We start from the raw sequence: 16,989 nt of genomic DNA on the forward strand, positions 1-16,989 counted from the left end.
TCCTGCCCTTAGGTTCTTCATAACCATTTTCTTTCTTTTATATTACATATCTATGTGTTAGCACACGGTATTTGGTTTTCTCTTTCTGACTTACTTCATTCTGTATGACAGACTCTAGATCCATCCACCTCACTATAAATAACTCAATTTCATTTCTTTCTACGGCTGAGTAATATTCCATTGTATATATGTGCCACATCTTCTTTACCCATTCATCTGTCGATGGACACTTAGGTTGCTTCCATGTACTGGCTATTGTAAATAGAGCTGCAATGAACATGGTGGTACATGACTCTTTTTGAATTATGGTTTTCTCAGGGTATATGCCCAGGAGTGGGATTGCTGGGTCATTGGGTAGTTCTATTTTTAGTTTTTTAAGGAACCTCCATACTGTTCTCCACAGTGGCTGTATCACTTTACATTCCCACCAACAGTGCAAGAGGGTTCCCTTTTCTCCACACCCTTTCCAGCATTTATTGTTTGTAGATTTTTGATGATGGCCATTCTGACTGGTGTGAGGTGATACCTCATTGTAGTTTTGATTTGCATTTCTTTAATGATTAGTGATGTTGAGCATTCTTTCATGTGTTTGTTGGCTGTCTGTCTTATTTGGAGAAATGTCTATTTAGGTCTTCTGCCCATCTTTTTCTCTTCTTCTGCGACCCCTATTATTCAAATGTTGGTGTGTTTAATGTTGTCCCAGAGGTCTCTGAGACTGTCCTCAATTCTTTTTATTCTTTTTTCTTTATTCTGCTCTGCAGTAATTATTTCCACTATTTTATCTTCCAGTTCACTTATTTGTTCTTCCGCCTCAGTTATTCTGCTGTTGATTCCTTCTATAGAATTTTTAATTTCATGTATTGTGTTGTTCAGCGTTTGTTTGCTCTTTAGTTCTTCTAGGTCCTTGTTAAACGTTTCTTGTATTTTCTCCATTCTATTTCCAAGAGTTTGGATCATCTTTACTATCATTACTCTGAATTCTTTTTCAGGCAGACTCTCTATTCCTTCTTCATATTTTTGGGCTGGTGGGTTTTTACGTTGCTCCTTCATCAGCTGTGTGTTTCTCTGTCTTCTCATTTTGCTTAACTTACTGTGTTTGGGGTCTCCTTTTCACAGGATGCAGGTTCGTAGTTCCCATTGTCTTTGTTGTCTGCCCCCAGTGGCTGAGGTTGGTTCAGTGGGTTGTGTAGACTTCTTGGTGGAGGGGACTGGTGCCTGTGTTCTGGTAGATGAGGCTGGATACTTTCTTTCTGGTGGGCAGGACCATGTCCAGGTATGTTTTGGGGGTGTCTGTGACCTTATTATGATTTTAGGCAGCCTCTTTGCTAACGAGTGGAGTTGTGTTCCTGTCTTGCTAGTTGTTTGGCATAGGGTGTCCAGCACTGTAGCTTGCTGGTTGTTGAGGGGAGCTGGGTCTTAGAATTGAGATGGCTGTCTCTGGGAGAGCTTTTGCCATTTAATATTACATGGAGCTGGGAGGTCTCTGGCGGACCAATGTCCTGAACTTGGCTCTTCCACCTCAGAGCACAGGACTGTCACTTGGTCGGAGCACCAAGACCCTGCTAGCCACACGGCTTGCTTCCCCCTCTTCCAATCCTATCTCGATCTCAATTTCTATTCCTGTGGCAGGCACCTGAAATTTGAAAGAGCAGAAGGGTTTAAAGTCCGAAGAACTGGATGAAGTGATGCCTCAGTCACTTGCTGGTTGTGAAACCCAGGTACAGCCCAAATCTCCCCAAGCCTGTTTCTCACCAATATTAATAGAAGTTTGGAAGAAGTTGATTCCAATCCTCATGGATGACTTTGAGGGGTTCAAGACTTCAGTGGATGAACTACATCCACTCAGCCCCAGGGCTGTTCCAACATCATCAGGGCTCCGCCTGTTCCTTGTGGCTGGTGCACCTCCTCCCCAGTGTCTGGTCTTCAGGTGACCTGGAAAGTTTATTTTCTTATAGAAGGTGAACTGCTGGTCTCAATTCCTCCTGAGAATAGTGCAAGACAAAACGAGTTTGGTTTAGACATGAAGACAAGCACCTTTTCACTGAAGGTCATCACACCTGGAATATGTTACTGATGGTACATGCATTCCTTGTAGGAATCTCTGGAAACTACATGGGCTCTTATGTGCCCAAGAGGACTGAGTTCTATCTACAGGTCAGAGGTTCTTGCAGCCCTAAATTTTGTATTAACTTTCAGCACCCAAATGCATCTGCAGTTTTGACTGCTTTCTCAGGTGTAGCTTCAGTGTCTCTCGGGGAGAAGGTATGTCTGCATCTGGTGGCAGGGGTTGTAGTAGTGTTGTGGCCCAGGGCCTGGCTCTAATTTTCACGAACTTCATTTTCATTGTTTCTTTTTGAAACCAGGGAAGAAGGTGATTGGACTTTTGTAGTTGTTTTGTTTATTCATTTATTATCTAACTCTCTTTTTCATAATGAGAGAATTAAATTTGTTTGATTGGCTCAAGGACGTTATCACCAATGCCTAGAACTTCTGTTGAATGAATTAATCAGAAAAATAATTCGTTTGGAAGCTGAGAGATCAGTGGCCAACTCATAGGTGCTTCTTACTTTCTTTTCAGACTTTGCATGCACTTGGTCCACCTGACCAAACACAAGGTCCCCTCCCCTCTGGGGAGTGAAACCCTGGCCAGGGCACTCCCAGAGTGATGAGGGCCAAAGAGAATTGCGGTCTATGAGCTGTGCTTGCCTTGGGGAGAGGTCACTTGGTGGAGATCATTAGCCACAGACCACTGAGTACCACCCTGCAGGAAGCTGGGAAGGTGGTAGGGAAGCATGGGTGGTGTGCAAAGTGCAGAAGGGCTGTTCACTGTGCAGAATATCTAGGTGCTCCATGGGAGTGTCCAAGAAGCTCCATGTTATGAAATCAGGGAACTGAGGATAGATGTTTACTGAGCTGGTGTCAAGGGAAAGCAATATCCCAGGTAAACCAATCAGAAATCTTTTCATCTCCTCATTTTGCTTTTTCATTTAACTTTATTGGTAAACATCCTCCTCTTTGGATACGTCAATGTTGCAAATGAAAAATATTTTATTGCTTTTTTCTTATAGAAATTCTAATTTATTGAGCCTACTTTGGCCACTTCTAAGATTGTGTTTGATAGAGAATACCCTGTCTTCATGTGCATTAGTGCAAGAGTGATCAAGGTGGTGGCCTGAAAGCCAGGAGGGGGATGGTTTGGACATGCCATTCCACAGGTAACCTGTCCTCCGTGGGAGCTGCCAACTAGCCTTGACTGTGCCAGCTCATATTATTTTTGGATCCAACATTCTACAATTCACATTTAAACAAGAGATAATGTAGTGAATGTCTTGTATTCTTTTTTAACCTAGAATTTCTTTTGCCACCCACCATCTAAACATGACAGACCAAATCTTCTGAAGAGTTTTCAACACCCACAGCCTGGCAACTCAGAATAGGAAAAAGTCATGCACAATATACACTTTAAAATTAATTTTAGTTTTTTCCATGAAGTGACATTTTATCTTACTCTTCTTAAAAACATTTAACTGTCAGCAATGGCTCATGTCTGCTAAGTTCTGCAATTTCTCTGAACAACTTGCTTAAGTTCCTCAAGACAATGGACAGCTTCATCATAACTTGTTTGCCCAAGTTACAGCAGGTTCAGAGCAATTTGGTGTGATTGTGAAACAATAGAAGTTTACCAAGGGAAGTGGTAGGATCTGCTCTCCCCAAACCAAAAATGTCCAAGTCCTAATCTAGAATAGAACACATTTAGATCTACCTGACATGATATATATGAACTATATCAGTGTCCTTGGGGAAAAAATGGCCGATCCAAAGCAGATAATTTGAGGGGATTTTTTTTTTTAATGGACTACTTGCAATGGTGTGTGCAGGGTGATGGGAAGTGGTAAGGAAATTTACAGGACTAGCAACAGCAGGGAGTCACCACCTCTAGGCCTTAGATGGATGAAGCAGTTATAGGACCCCAGAAACAGTAGATGTACAAAAAGCACTTCCTAGTCCAGACCTCACTCTCTGCCTTTCCTCCAGTCTCCTGCCAGTGGTTCCCATCAGCTAAACCTGTCGGAAGGCAGATGACAAGGGAGCCTGTTGATTTAGCCTCCTAGGTCACAGGAAGGATGGAGAAAGATGGACAATGGATCCCAGGGTGAGTGGAAGATACTTAGTAAATGGGGATTTAGAGAAGCAGAGGTGACTAACCAAATGCTCAAATTCAGATCTTTGTTCATTCATTTACTCATCAAACATGTATTTGTTAAGCACTTTCTATATATTGTTAAGCACCTTGGAAAACACTGGTGAAGAATGATCAATAGTTCCTTCTCTCAAGGAGCTCTTAATTGAACAGGGGAAAGAAGGCATAACCACATGGAATGTCGTAAAACAAAAGCTCAGCTCAAAGTAGTAGCATGGCAGAGAGTCAGAGGAGGGGGTAGTCAGCATGACCCCTGAGGGAAGGGCGTGGGGGGAAGAATAAGAGGATTTTAACAGGATTTAGGAGTGGGGTGGGTGTGGGGAGAGGAGTCCTGAAGTCTTCAGTCCACACCTCAGCACCTCTGGAGTGACAAGCTAACCTAGTGACTTCTCAATGAATCCTAGGACCATACAAAAACTAAATATATATACTGCTTTTTATTGAGTACTTACAATGTATCAGGCATTTTACACACAATATCTCACTAAAGCCTTATGATGACATTGCTGAGATGGATGTTATTTTCCACATTTTATGGATGAGGATAAATGAAACTCCAAGAAGTAGTGTGTCTTATCTAAGATAACCTATCTAGTGGTAGAAAAGATGTATTCAAAGCCAAGTGTTTCTGACATCAAATTCTAAGCTATTAACTGTAAATAATAATGACAGTAAAGGACTTAGCAATGGTGACTGACTTGGGTCTAAACATTTCTCTTGATAACACCCCCATGTGTTCTCAGATGACTAGTAGCTAGAACTAGCTATTCTCCTATTTTAAGAAGCTGCTTGACGTGTAAAATAGGTATTAGTTGTCTGCATTTAGTTGTAGCATTGGCATCTGAGGAAGTCTGAGGTGCTGCTATCTTTGTATCACCCCTATTTAAAGACCTCTAATGACATTTCATTGTGCTTGGAATTAATTCCATGAGCTGTATGAACAAATGATCTAGCCTCTCCTACCTCTGACTTGTTCTCTTACTAACCGCCATTTTCTCACTCTGTTCTAGCCACACTGGCTTTCTTTCTAGTCTTTGAATAAGTTATGCTCTTCCCACCATGGTTGTTGCTCTACATGTTCCCTCTGTCTAGAATCCTTGCCCGCCAAGTCTTTACAAACAGGCTTCTTTTGTTACTCAGTCTCAACAGAAATGTAAGAGTCCTTTCTGACCATGTCCCATAATGGCACCCCAATCAATCTATTAAACATTACCCTTCTCCTAGAGTAATGGAAATGAAAACAAAAATAAACAAATGGGACCTAATTAAACTCAAAAGCTTTTGCACAGCAAAGGAAACCATAAACAAAATGAAAAGATAGCCCACAGAATGTGAGAAGATATTTGCAAATGATGAGACTGACAAGGGATTAATCTCCAAAATATACAAACAGCTCATGTGGCTCAATATATAAAAAAAAAAAATCCAATCAAAAAATGGGCAGAAGACCTAAGTAGACATTTCTCCAAAGAAGACATACAGATGGCCAAGAGCCACATGAAATAATTAGCACATGAATAATTAGCTCAACATTGCTAATTATTTAGAGAAATGCAAATCAAAACCATAATGAGATATCACCTCACACCAGTTAGAATGGTCATCATCAAAAAGTCTGCAAGCAATAAACGCTGGAGAGGGTGTGGAGAAAAGAAAACCAGGGAACCCTGCATACTGTTTGTAGGAATGTAAATTGGTACAGCCACTATGGAGAACAGTATGGAAGTTACTTAAAAAACTAAAAATAGAGCTACCATACAATCCAGCAAGCCCACTACTGGGCATATATCCAGAGAAAACCATAATTCAAAAAGATACATGCACCCTAATATTCATTGCAGCACTATTTACAATAGCCAGGACATGGAAGCAAACTAAATGTCCATCAACAGAGGAATGGATACAGAAGATGTTGTCCATATATAGAATGAAATATTAAACGGCCATAAAAAGAATGAAATATTGCCATTCGCAGCAACATGGATGGACATAGAGATTATCATACTAAGTGAAGTATGTCAGACAAAGACAAATATCATATGATATTGCTTATATGCTGAATCTAAAAAAAAAAAAATACAAATGAACTTACTTACAAAACAGACTCACAGACTTAGAAAACATACATATGTTTACCAAAGGGGAAAGGTGTGGGGGGAGGGATAAATTAGGATTTGGGGATTAACATATACACACTACTATTTTAAAATAGATAACAATAAGGACCTACTGAATAACACAGGGAACCCAATTCAATGCTCTGTAATAACCTAAATGGGAATAGAATTCAAAAAAGAATAGATATATGTATATGTATAACTGAATCACTTTACTGTACACCTGAAACTAACACATCATTGTAAGTCAACTATACTCCAATACAAAATAAAATTTTTAAAAAAAAACAAGAAAAAAAAACATCTGTAATATTTTTTTAAAGTTTTTAAATAAATAAAACATCACCTTGTCTTACATAACACTCATCACTACATAATGTTTCCTGTTGGTCTATTTACTCTCCGTCCACAAGAAGACTACAAACTTTCAGCATCTTATGCAATGCTACATAACCCGTGTCTTGGATAGTGCTGGACTCCTTAAAAGTTTGCCAAATGAATGAATGAATTCATGGAGATGAACCCTGGTTCAGAAAGAAAAGTAATCAGCATGTTGTGTTTATTTATTATTTAATAGTCACCTACCTTTGTATTATTTCTCCTTATATTTCATGATGAGAAAAGTAAAGTTTAGGGATGCTCAAGACAGGCAAACAACAGAACAGGACCACAACACACACCTTCTGACCCCAAGCCTATTGAGCTTTCGAACCCACTACTGCTGCTTAATAAGTTATGGCTGTGATTATGAGGCCCCAATGTACAGTGGCTTAACTAAGATAAACTGATTTTTCTCCATGTAAGTGTTGAAGTCAGTGTCTCTGCCAGGTGGAAGGTATACCCTCCCTCTATGGGTCTAGGCTGGCTGTTCCAGTTGTTGCCATTTCCTAGCCCGTGGAAAGGGGGAACGAGGGAGGGGAGGGGAGAGGAGGGCCCTCAGTTCCTTGTGAAGACGTGACGGGGGAAGTTGCACACTTCACCTTCACCAGAGCTGCATGAGAACCTGGTAGATGTAATGGCTGGTTTGGAGAATGTGTCCAATTAACACTTGGTGAATTCTACTACTAAGAGGAAGAAGGGGAAACTAGACGTGGGGACAATAAGCAGACCTTTAGGCCTTATAACAATCACATTAGATAGAGATTAGTATAATTTCCATTTTACACATGGAGAAACTGGGACTTAAAGAGGTGAGAGATCACACCGTTAGTCAGTAAAAAGGCAGGACTCATAACAAGATTACATTTTAGTTAGCTGTTTAGCATTTTTGTCTGTCTCTCACACACAAATACACACACACACACACACACATACACACACACACACAAAACACACACAGAGCTCAGTGTTCTCTGCTTAGATGGCATTTATCCCATTTTCATGCTTGGAATGTCATTCAGCCTTGACCTCTTAGAAAGAATTCAACCAACGAGGACAAGGAAGGAAGTAGAGGTGGGTGTCTGGAAGGCCAGGACCCTGTCTGACCCTCTGACAGCAAAGCTTGCCTTCTGGGGAAGCTGCCTCTGGGGGCAGCATGTACTGATGAGTCAGGACCTGGGTCTCAGGTGGACGGGGCTGAATGTGCACTGGGAGCTTTGTAAATAATGAAAGGCCGGGGTCCCTGACTCTTAAGCAACAATAGCAAACAGGCCATCAGTAGGCATGGTGGCCGTATGTCCTTGTGAACTGAGATAATCCTTGTGCACAGCTGTTGTCCCAGTGTATTTCTTAAAAGTACCCCTCTCAAAAGTGCCCCAATTTGGCTAAATTATATGGTCACCCTACCAACAGCCCTATGTTACCACTGGTACTCAGCCTTGAAAGTGTCAGGGTAAAAACTATGGAGATCTTAACAGCTTGGCGAGATGCCTAAATATGAGTCTTAAATTTAATTGCCATTGTTAAGTCCCAATAAGAAATTGATCAGCTGTTCAAATTAACAGTAATTCCCCCTGCTGGATAAACCTGAACAATTTAATTATAAAGGTTAATTTTATAATTCATACTTAAATTACTGAACAGAGTAAAAATGTCTTGGAGGGTGTTTTATGCTGCAGAATCATTAATGATTAAAATGTCTGGGAACAGAAGCATGAATAGTAACAAATTATTCAAACCACATAGGACTTTATAAAATTCTATCTAGGAGAGGCATTCAATAAATAACCTAGAATTCATCTATTTCATGTCCATGCCCTTTGGTTTCAATGACATTCTCATTTTTCAAAACAATATTGAGTTACGCTGCACATGGAGTTTCAGAAAAGTTCTTCCCAGTTAATCAAAATTTACTCAATTTGTAGCAGAACAATTTTATTCCCCAGAGGTCATCATTGACACTCCATATCTATGAACCTGACCAAAAAATCCTGGAAGGAGAATTGCAAAATGACAGTCCTCAAGGAACTTTGTGATTTGGAATCAGAAAAACGTAAAGATCAAGGCGTAAGAGAAGTTCCTCCTTCTTGAAGCATGTCCTTGAAATACAGGACATGTTCATTATCTAAGGATAATGGATAAGAGAAAGAAAACAGCAATTTAAATTGAACTCACATAAAATATGGACCAACATCTCACAGTAAATGATGAAAACAAGTTTCCATAGAAGTCAATGAAATTAAGAACTGTGAAGATTTTGCTGTAACTTTCCAACAAAACTGTACTTCAGCATATGCCATATTTCATTTGATGCTTGATTTTCACAACATGACCACAAAGAGGATCATTTAACAAAAATGTGTGAGGGCTTCCTTGGTCTCCCCAGGGGATTCCTTTAACCCTTTCATATCCAAATATTTACTTGGGTGCTTAGCTAGTTGGCTTCCCTGTCCTCTTCTCCTCTCAGCTGTCAATTAGTCTGACTCCAACAGGGCTTCACTTATCAAAGTCTTAGCACATGTGCCTTTGAGCAGTTTTCACTTCCATCAACCTCAAGAAACCCTGCATCTTTCACAAGATGTGCATTTTCACTTTGCAGTCAACGTGCATTGTACAATATTAACAGTGCATTGCTGGATATTCCAAACAACCAATAATCCTGGAGTCTGAAAAACAAAGACATTGATGTGATTGGTGGGAATCAACCCTAAATGGAGCAGAATGTTTGAATGGGGAATAACTTTATGACTGTTTGGCCCATTAGATAATATTTTTCTTTTAAGCCCCCCTTGCCAACTGTGTGAACTCTGGGGTAGTCAGGACTCCCCAGTATTTCAGGCTCAAGTCCCAACTCCATCAACTTGTTCTATGGTCTTGAGCAAGTCACTTTATTTCAATGACAGTCCAAACCCAAGAAATCCAGATTCATCTTCTGGGATCCAAGGAGTTCTGCATATACGTTTTAATGTGCATGTTCTCAGGGAGTTTGCTCATGTGTTTCCTCAAATTCTCAAAAAAAGTCAAACCATCAATCGTGAAGTTTCTCACATGATCTCTAAAGTTGCTTCTGGCATTCACATTCTCTGATTTCTGACTTTCCCTGGGTCAAACTATCTATAGGGAATACAAATGGAGGATTGGATTAGGCCAGGGGAAAAATATTTGTGAACCTGTTATCAGTGTTGAAACATAGGTAGGTAACCCATCTGTTCTAAACAACAATCTGCTTACCAGAAACCTCTTGAAACTTGTTTTGAAAAACTAAAGATTTTCAAGTTTGTTGTTTCAGGAGAGGCAGAATGCTATATAGACGATTTAATAATGCTTGCACAAATTGTTAGAAAAATACTGGGCACTCAGCTGAATCTATTTCTAAGGATCTGAAACATCACTAATAACTACCATCCTGTATTAGTAATTAATTATGACTAAAATCATTGCAAATATCAGAACCAGAAAGATAGAAAATGATACATAATATCTGATGGGGGTAGAGCAAGTAGGTTTTCTGAGCTGGACTTTAATACAGTTATTCCAAACCTTGACATCATCGTAGCTATAAGTTTATTAAATACTAAATGCTAAATTTATATTTAAAACTCTAAAGATGATCTCAATATGATATTCTTGTAACAGCAAATACAAGGGGAAAAAAAGGAAACTGCTTTGATGACATCAGTTTCACTTTTAAAGCTCTTTAGAATCTCCTTTGTTGGACTCAAAGGATCTGAGTCTCATTTACTTATCTATTCATCAGAAATGGAAGGGACTCAAGATGGGGAAATCTGGTATGACACTATTGCACTATTACACTATAACTCATGAAATCTTAAATGACAATATTCAATAGTGGAAGGGCTAAGGCCCAAAACTTTAGGAAAATAGCCTATATATTTCTATTTAGTATTCATAGGCAAATAGAGCCTATCCCTTTGTAAGTGTGGGGTTGAGAAATGTATGGAAAAACTCGAAACAGGTTATAGAGACTGACTTAATTCAAATATAATGAGAAGCTAGGACACAGAAATTGTTAAAGCGATTTACTATCTACTTTCTCAACCACAGAAAATGTTTGATTTTTAAAGCGCTCTGAGAGAACAAATATGTTGGACTCCTGATCAGACCATGCTTCCTTACAGATATAGAAAGACATGTGAACAAAATGATTGAAATTGTATGGAGAAACAGAGAGTGTAGCTTACTAATTCAAGTATATGCTAGGATTTATATTGAAATTAGATAGAAGTATTGGGTAACTGACAATAAGAAGGAATTATTTTCTATTGCCAAACTGCCAAGCGTTTATTTAAATCACAGATTTTCAAAACCTGCACAATGGTGAAAGTAAATTAATAGTGTCAGAAGAGATTTGTAGGTTTTTATGACCACATAGTGGGTGACATTTCGGACATTTGTGGACATTTGCCTTCCCAGTATTCATCACGCCTTCTTTCTTGTGGTTGCCCCTGTTTTCCATTGGCATCCACCCCTTCCCCACTATCAATCTATAGGTCTATGCAACTCCATCCAAGGCTCCAGCGGTGGGCTTGTGCTCAAACACATGACTCAAGCCTGACCAATTACAGCACCACTTCCTTCTGGTCACAGTGATTTGAAGAGTAATGGGTATGACCAACGTGGCTGCAATCATATTGCACCTCTGGGCTGTTGGGGAGGCTACTGAAAAGACCTCTCTCGATTTAGACTCAAACGTAGGAGGATGTGAGGCTGTAGATGCTGTAGCGACTTTGTGAGGCACCACGCTGAGGAGCCTGAGGACGATGCACTGCTACCATCGAAGCCCCAGACCTCACTCCAGTTTATGCAAAAAGGTCTAGTTCTGCACCATGCATTGCACTTGATGATCATGTCTCTGAGGTCCTTTTTAGTCTGGAACCGATTCTCAGCTTTTCTGACTTTCCTGACCTTGAACCTTTTGAAGATGACAGGCCAGTTGTCTTTGGAGTGTTTCTCAACTTCGGTTTTTCTGATATTCCTTCATAGTTAGACTCCGGTTGTGCATCTTTAGCAGGAACATCACAGAACTTCTTCTGAAGGCCACCTATCAGGTGACACAGGATCTCAATTTGTCTCATTACTGATGAGGTTTGTTCACTTTGACAACTTGGATAAGGTGGTGTCTGCCAGATGTTTCCGCTGCAAAGTTATCTTTTTGCAAAGTGTTTTATGGAAAAATACTTTGAAATTATGTAATTATACTATTTTTTAATCAAACTTTCACTTATTTGTTTATTACCTGAACAGATTCATAGTTTCCTATTTTGGTTAATGGGTTATAGTCTTTCATGATCATTATTTAATTCGATGCACAAATTGTCCTCTATTTGGCCAGTGGGAGCTACTTCTAGAACCTTTTGAGACTTTGTGACCTGTCTCCATCATTCTCTGATCACTTCCTTTTCTGACTCAAGGTGTTTTAGGCTCACCTTGTACTTCTCCTAGCCCAGCCCTAGAATCAGCCATTTCTCCAATAAGCCCTGGTCCCTTTTAGTGGAAGATGGTTTTTAGAGACCAAGATCTGGGTATTAGGATTATCACTACTCCTGGCATCTCAGTGGACAGAGGTAAGCAATGCACGTTTGTATGCACACACACATACAGGCACTTACATCTGTATTTCTATGTCTGTGTATACTGAAAACCATGAATTCACACTGACATATCCAATTCCAATCAATACCAGAGGGTTCATTTTCTCCCTCTCCACATTTGTAACTCCCTTCTCACTGAGAGTAAAAAATCTGGATTCTGTATCATTAGTATATTTATCTATTTTATCAATCTCCCTGGATGTAACCAATCTCCTGTCTCTGCCACCACCATGTACACCCTGCACTCACCTCATGGGCTCTGGCTCTCTACACAGGGCTACCTCTGCATGGACGCCCACCTCACCCAGCTTGGCCTTGACTCTCTCTGGCAGCAACCCCACTACTGCTTCGGATCTGATTACCCTGCTGAGCCCTCCTCTGCGGGGACGCTCTCCACACCTGCTGGGCTCCAATACCCCACCCTGTGGCACTTGGACACACCATGCTGAGCTGCTATGGAGGCGTCTCCTCCCCCTTCTCAGACTTGGGCACCCACTCTGGGCCACATGGCTCCCCTCACCCTGGTGCCTATACCTCCCTCCCTCTGCTCTACCTAATGGCTTTAGGACTGCAATTGTTCAGGAAGGAAAGAGGAAGAGGTAAGCTTTACATTTTTTTAAGTAAATTTTTTGTGCTTTAAAGAATAGCTTTGGTACTAAAAAGTGAACCATTCTTTTTGATTGGAAAGAAAGAAAGAGAAGGAAGTTTTAAGGGTTTCCAGTGGTAGTCTGGTCCTCGCTTAAGCTTTTGGTTGAGAGTAAGGGATGAAGGGATTATGAATGTCTTTATAGAAGCAGGTTCCAGCACAGAGCAAGTACTTTCCCCCTTAATGGCTAAGAGAGACAACAGGCCTAGGGAACCACTACCATTGGCCCAGCCTTGGGGGCACCTCAGCTGGGTTCTTCAACACTAATTGTACCCTATAGAGGATAACTGCATGCATACTTCAGAGGGCCTCCTGGCCCATGGGTATGGCCTCCTTAGCTGCCTTAGCAACTTGACCCTCAAATATATTTTTCTTTTGCTACAGAAAAGCTCATGTCCTGGGAGGCTTCATAATTTATCTTCAAAGCTTTGAAAATAAATCTGGGCCTTTTATTCAGCACACTACTTAATGGAACCCTTGCTATTTAGGAGAGTGGGTTATTAGTGGATTTGATTATTATTCATGAATTCTGTGAAAATCTGGATGATCATTTTATCCTGGACAGAAATTACAAATGATTATGAAGGAAAGCATGAGTTTTTTAATAACTCAGTAGGCTTATTTACACACACAGGAGGTGAGGGAAGTCTGAATTTGTGTGTTGGGAGCTCTATTTTAGCAGAACTTGGCAGGATGAGTACAGGGACCTCCTGACAACGCCACGTGGCACCAAGTGGCTGCACCGTAGCCTGTGCGCCTGGCCTTTCTCCGTGAGCAGAGCCCTCGAGGCCTATGGAGCCCACCCTAGAAATAGCAGTAAGGAAGGAGTTCAGGCTAGAGCCGTAAATTGCCAGGAAAAAGCCTCATTTGTCTTAGAAAATATCCTTGCTTACTTTTTATGTTTCTGGAAAAGATTAGGGAAATTTTTGCCTCTACAGAAGGTATCTTACCCTACTTAAAAAGATAAAATACAATTTTGATTGGGTGAAACCTTATGCTCTCAATTTCTGCCTTGTGTGAAATTCACTGCCTGAGTGAAGTCTCTAAAGTGTGAGAACATGCCCCACTTCAGCAGGGTTTCCTCTCTGTAGTGCAGCAGAGGCTCCATGGTGACAGGGGACAGGCCTGCTCCTCTTGGCACCTCACTGCCTGGAGGCCCAGGACTGTTGGGACAGTGGAGGATCCCACCCTTAGCTTGAGGGCTGGAAGCAGTGGCATCATGACTGGGTATTTCATGGCACTAAAATAATAGAGAATTAAGGAAAACTGAAACACTTTGGCCAGGCTTAGGACTCCAGAGTCCTATGCCTTCTGTTTTGTTGTGATCAAGAACCCAGTGAATTGTGTCCTGAGTAGTCAATCAGTCCTAACTATGGCAGGCAGGCCTCAAAGTGGAGGGAAAGCAAATAACAATCCTATGACAGGACAGCTTGCTTAAAAGATAATATTCTAAGCAGAAATTATTAAATTATAAATAAAAATTTCTAAAGAAAAGTCTTTGAGGATAAATAACACTCTGTTCACTGAGTTTTTAACTAAGCACACACACATGGCATAATTTCACAGGATTCAGTTTGCTTTAAGAAATAATATAGATCACAGAAATCCCTGTGTGCTTTTCCTGAGGGCTTCTGCCTAAAAGAAAAAAATTTGGCTCTAAACTTTAGTGAGCAATGAGGATCGCCCAGGAATCTGTTTACAAGGCAGATTCCTAAGCTCCACCCCTAAAGACTGTTTTAAATGATACCAAGAGCATACTTTGAGAAACAACAAATTAGAGAGAAAAGAGCAAGGCTTGTCATAGGAGACAAGACTGCTTAGCGTGACTCAGGCATGGGGACCCTGGGGCTGCAGATTGCTGGAAGAAAGGCAATGACTGACCCTCCCTTAGAAAGAAGGCATTTACTAAATTATATTAAAGTAATATAACTATATTACATTTTTTTAAAGCAGTAAGAAATAGAATCCAATTACTCTTAACACATTCTCTATTATCACTTTATTCCCATCCTTTTTTCAGATGTTAAATTTTCCTTAGTTATAATCACAAGATATACATTTATAAAATTGCATTGCCTCCTTTGCTCTTTATTTTATTTCACAGAAGTCTTATTCCCTGTCTCTCCCTGGCCTCCCTAACATAATGACAAAGCACTCCATATTGGTTTATTGATTGGTTTAGCAATGACTTACTTTATCATGTCCTTCCTACATTTAGTGAACATTTAGTTTGTTTCCAATTTTGCTATGTTGAATACCTTCATTCCTATAACCCTTGACCTTTTTAATTAAATGCTTTAGGTAGATACACTTCTTTCTGGGCATCTTGTTTTTTAACCCATGAATACACCTCTCTTGTCATCTTTCCCTCAAGTCAGGGCCCAGGTTAAGTCTATGGGCCTCAAGAGCACTGCAGTTGAGGGCTAGGAAGCAAAGAATTTTCATTCAGTCCAAACTACTGAAGGATATTAAGAAAGAAGGGGATTTCTTTCTGTGCTATTGTCCAGGTCTCTGGAATAATCATAAAAACAAACAACAACATCAACAAAAAATCCAGGGATCTTGCAGAGCTCAGAGAAGAGTTTATAAGATTTTGAGAATGGAAGAGAAGGAGAAAAATGAAACATAAAATGCAAACTGAGGCTTTGCAGACGCCGCCACACCGGAACCTCTCGCGCTGCCCAACCATGGTCAACCCTACCGTGTTCTTTGACATCGCAATCAACGGCGAGCCCTTGGGCCACGTCTCCTTCGAGCTGTTTGCAGACAAAGTTCCAAAGACAGCAGAAAACTTTTGTGCTCTGAGCACTGGGGACAAAAGCTTTGGTTATAAAGGTTCCTGCTTTCACAGAAAAATTCCGGGATTTATGTGCCAGGGTGGTGACTTCACACGCCATAGTGGCACTGGTGGCAAGTCCATCTATGGGGAGAAATTTGATGATGAGAATTTCCTCCTGAAGCATACAGGTCCTGGCATCTTGCCCATGGCAAATGCTGGCCCCAACACAAATGGTTCCCAGTTTTTCATCTGCACTGCCAAGACTGAGTGGTTGGATGGCAAGCATGTGATCTTTGGCAAGGTGAAAGAGGGCATGAATATTGTGGAAGCCATGGAGCGCTTTGGGTCCAGGAATGGCAAGACCAGCAAGAAGATCACCATTGCTGACTGTGGACAAATCTAATAAAAAATTTGACTTGTGCTTTATCTTAACCAGCAGACCATTCCTTCTGTAGCTCAGGAGAACACCCTTTCATCCCCATCTGCTCAAAATATACTATAATCTTTGTGCTCTCATTGCACTTCTTTGGGTTCCATATTTTCCTTATTCCCCTCCAAGTTCAGCTGAATTGCAAAGTTAAGTTTATGGTTATGAAATAAAAACCAAACAACCAAAAAAAATGCAAACTGAGGAAGTGGTTCAAGACAGCAATGTAGGAAGATGCTGAACTCACCTCCTCCCACAGACATACTATATCTACAGCCTCACATGGAACAACTTCCTCAGAAAAAGGTCTGTAAACTAGCTGAGCAACTCCTACACATGTGGCAAATGAGAAAAAGGCCACGTTGAAGTGGGTCAGAGAGGCTGAGACACAATCTCACCATGAACCGCACTCCCAGTGTAGGGACCCACAATCAGGAGGGAACTCACAAACCCTGAGCTTCTCCTTCAGAAGTGAAAGGTTCATATCTCACACAGACACCTCAATTTTTAAGACATGCACCCGACTGACAAGCCCCTAAAACAGCTGACCAATGGGCCTCGTTTCCATGAGAACCAAAGGGCTGTAATGAACTGAGAAACACCTCCTAAAGGGCTCATGCATGCTGTCACCCACCGCAGGTCTCAGGGCAGAAGCAGCCATTTGAAATGTGCCCGGACTTCATGTGAAAGAGATTCATTTGCTAATCTTAAAGTGTTAGCCAGAGGAGCAGAGGCTTGTTGGGATATTCTCTGGGGATGGAGGAGTTGGCAGGTGCCATTTTTATACTCTCTCTCTGCCTTGCTAAAGCCAGCAGATATTACTATTTTT

The 16,989-nt window shown here is 40.8% G+C and overlaps 1 pseudogene; it reads left to right on the forward strand.

Annotated features, from left to right (window-relative positions):
• The first annotated feature begins 15,635 nt into the window (after positions 1-15,635).
• Positions 15,636-16,194, forward strand: LOC131756238 (peptidyl-prolyl cis-trans isomerase A pseudogene; annotated as a pseudogene).
• Positions 16,195-16,989: the final 795 nt, after the last annotated feature.

Source organism: Kogia breviceps, chromosome 4 (assembly GCF_026419965.1).
Source record: "Kogia breviceps isolate mKogBre1 chromosome 4, mKogBre1 haplotype 1, whole genome shotgun sequence".
NCBI lineage: Eukaryota > Metazoa > Chordata > Mammalia > Artiodactyla > Physeteridae > Kogia > Kogia breviceps.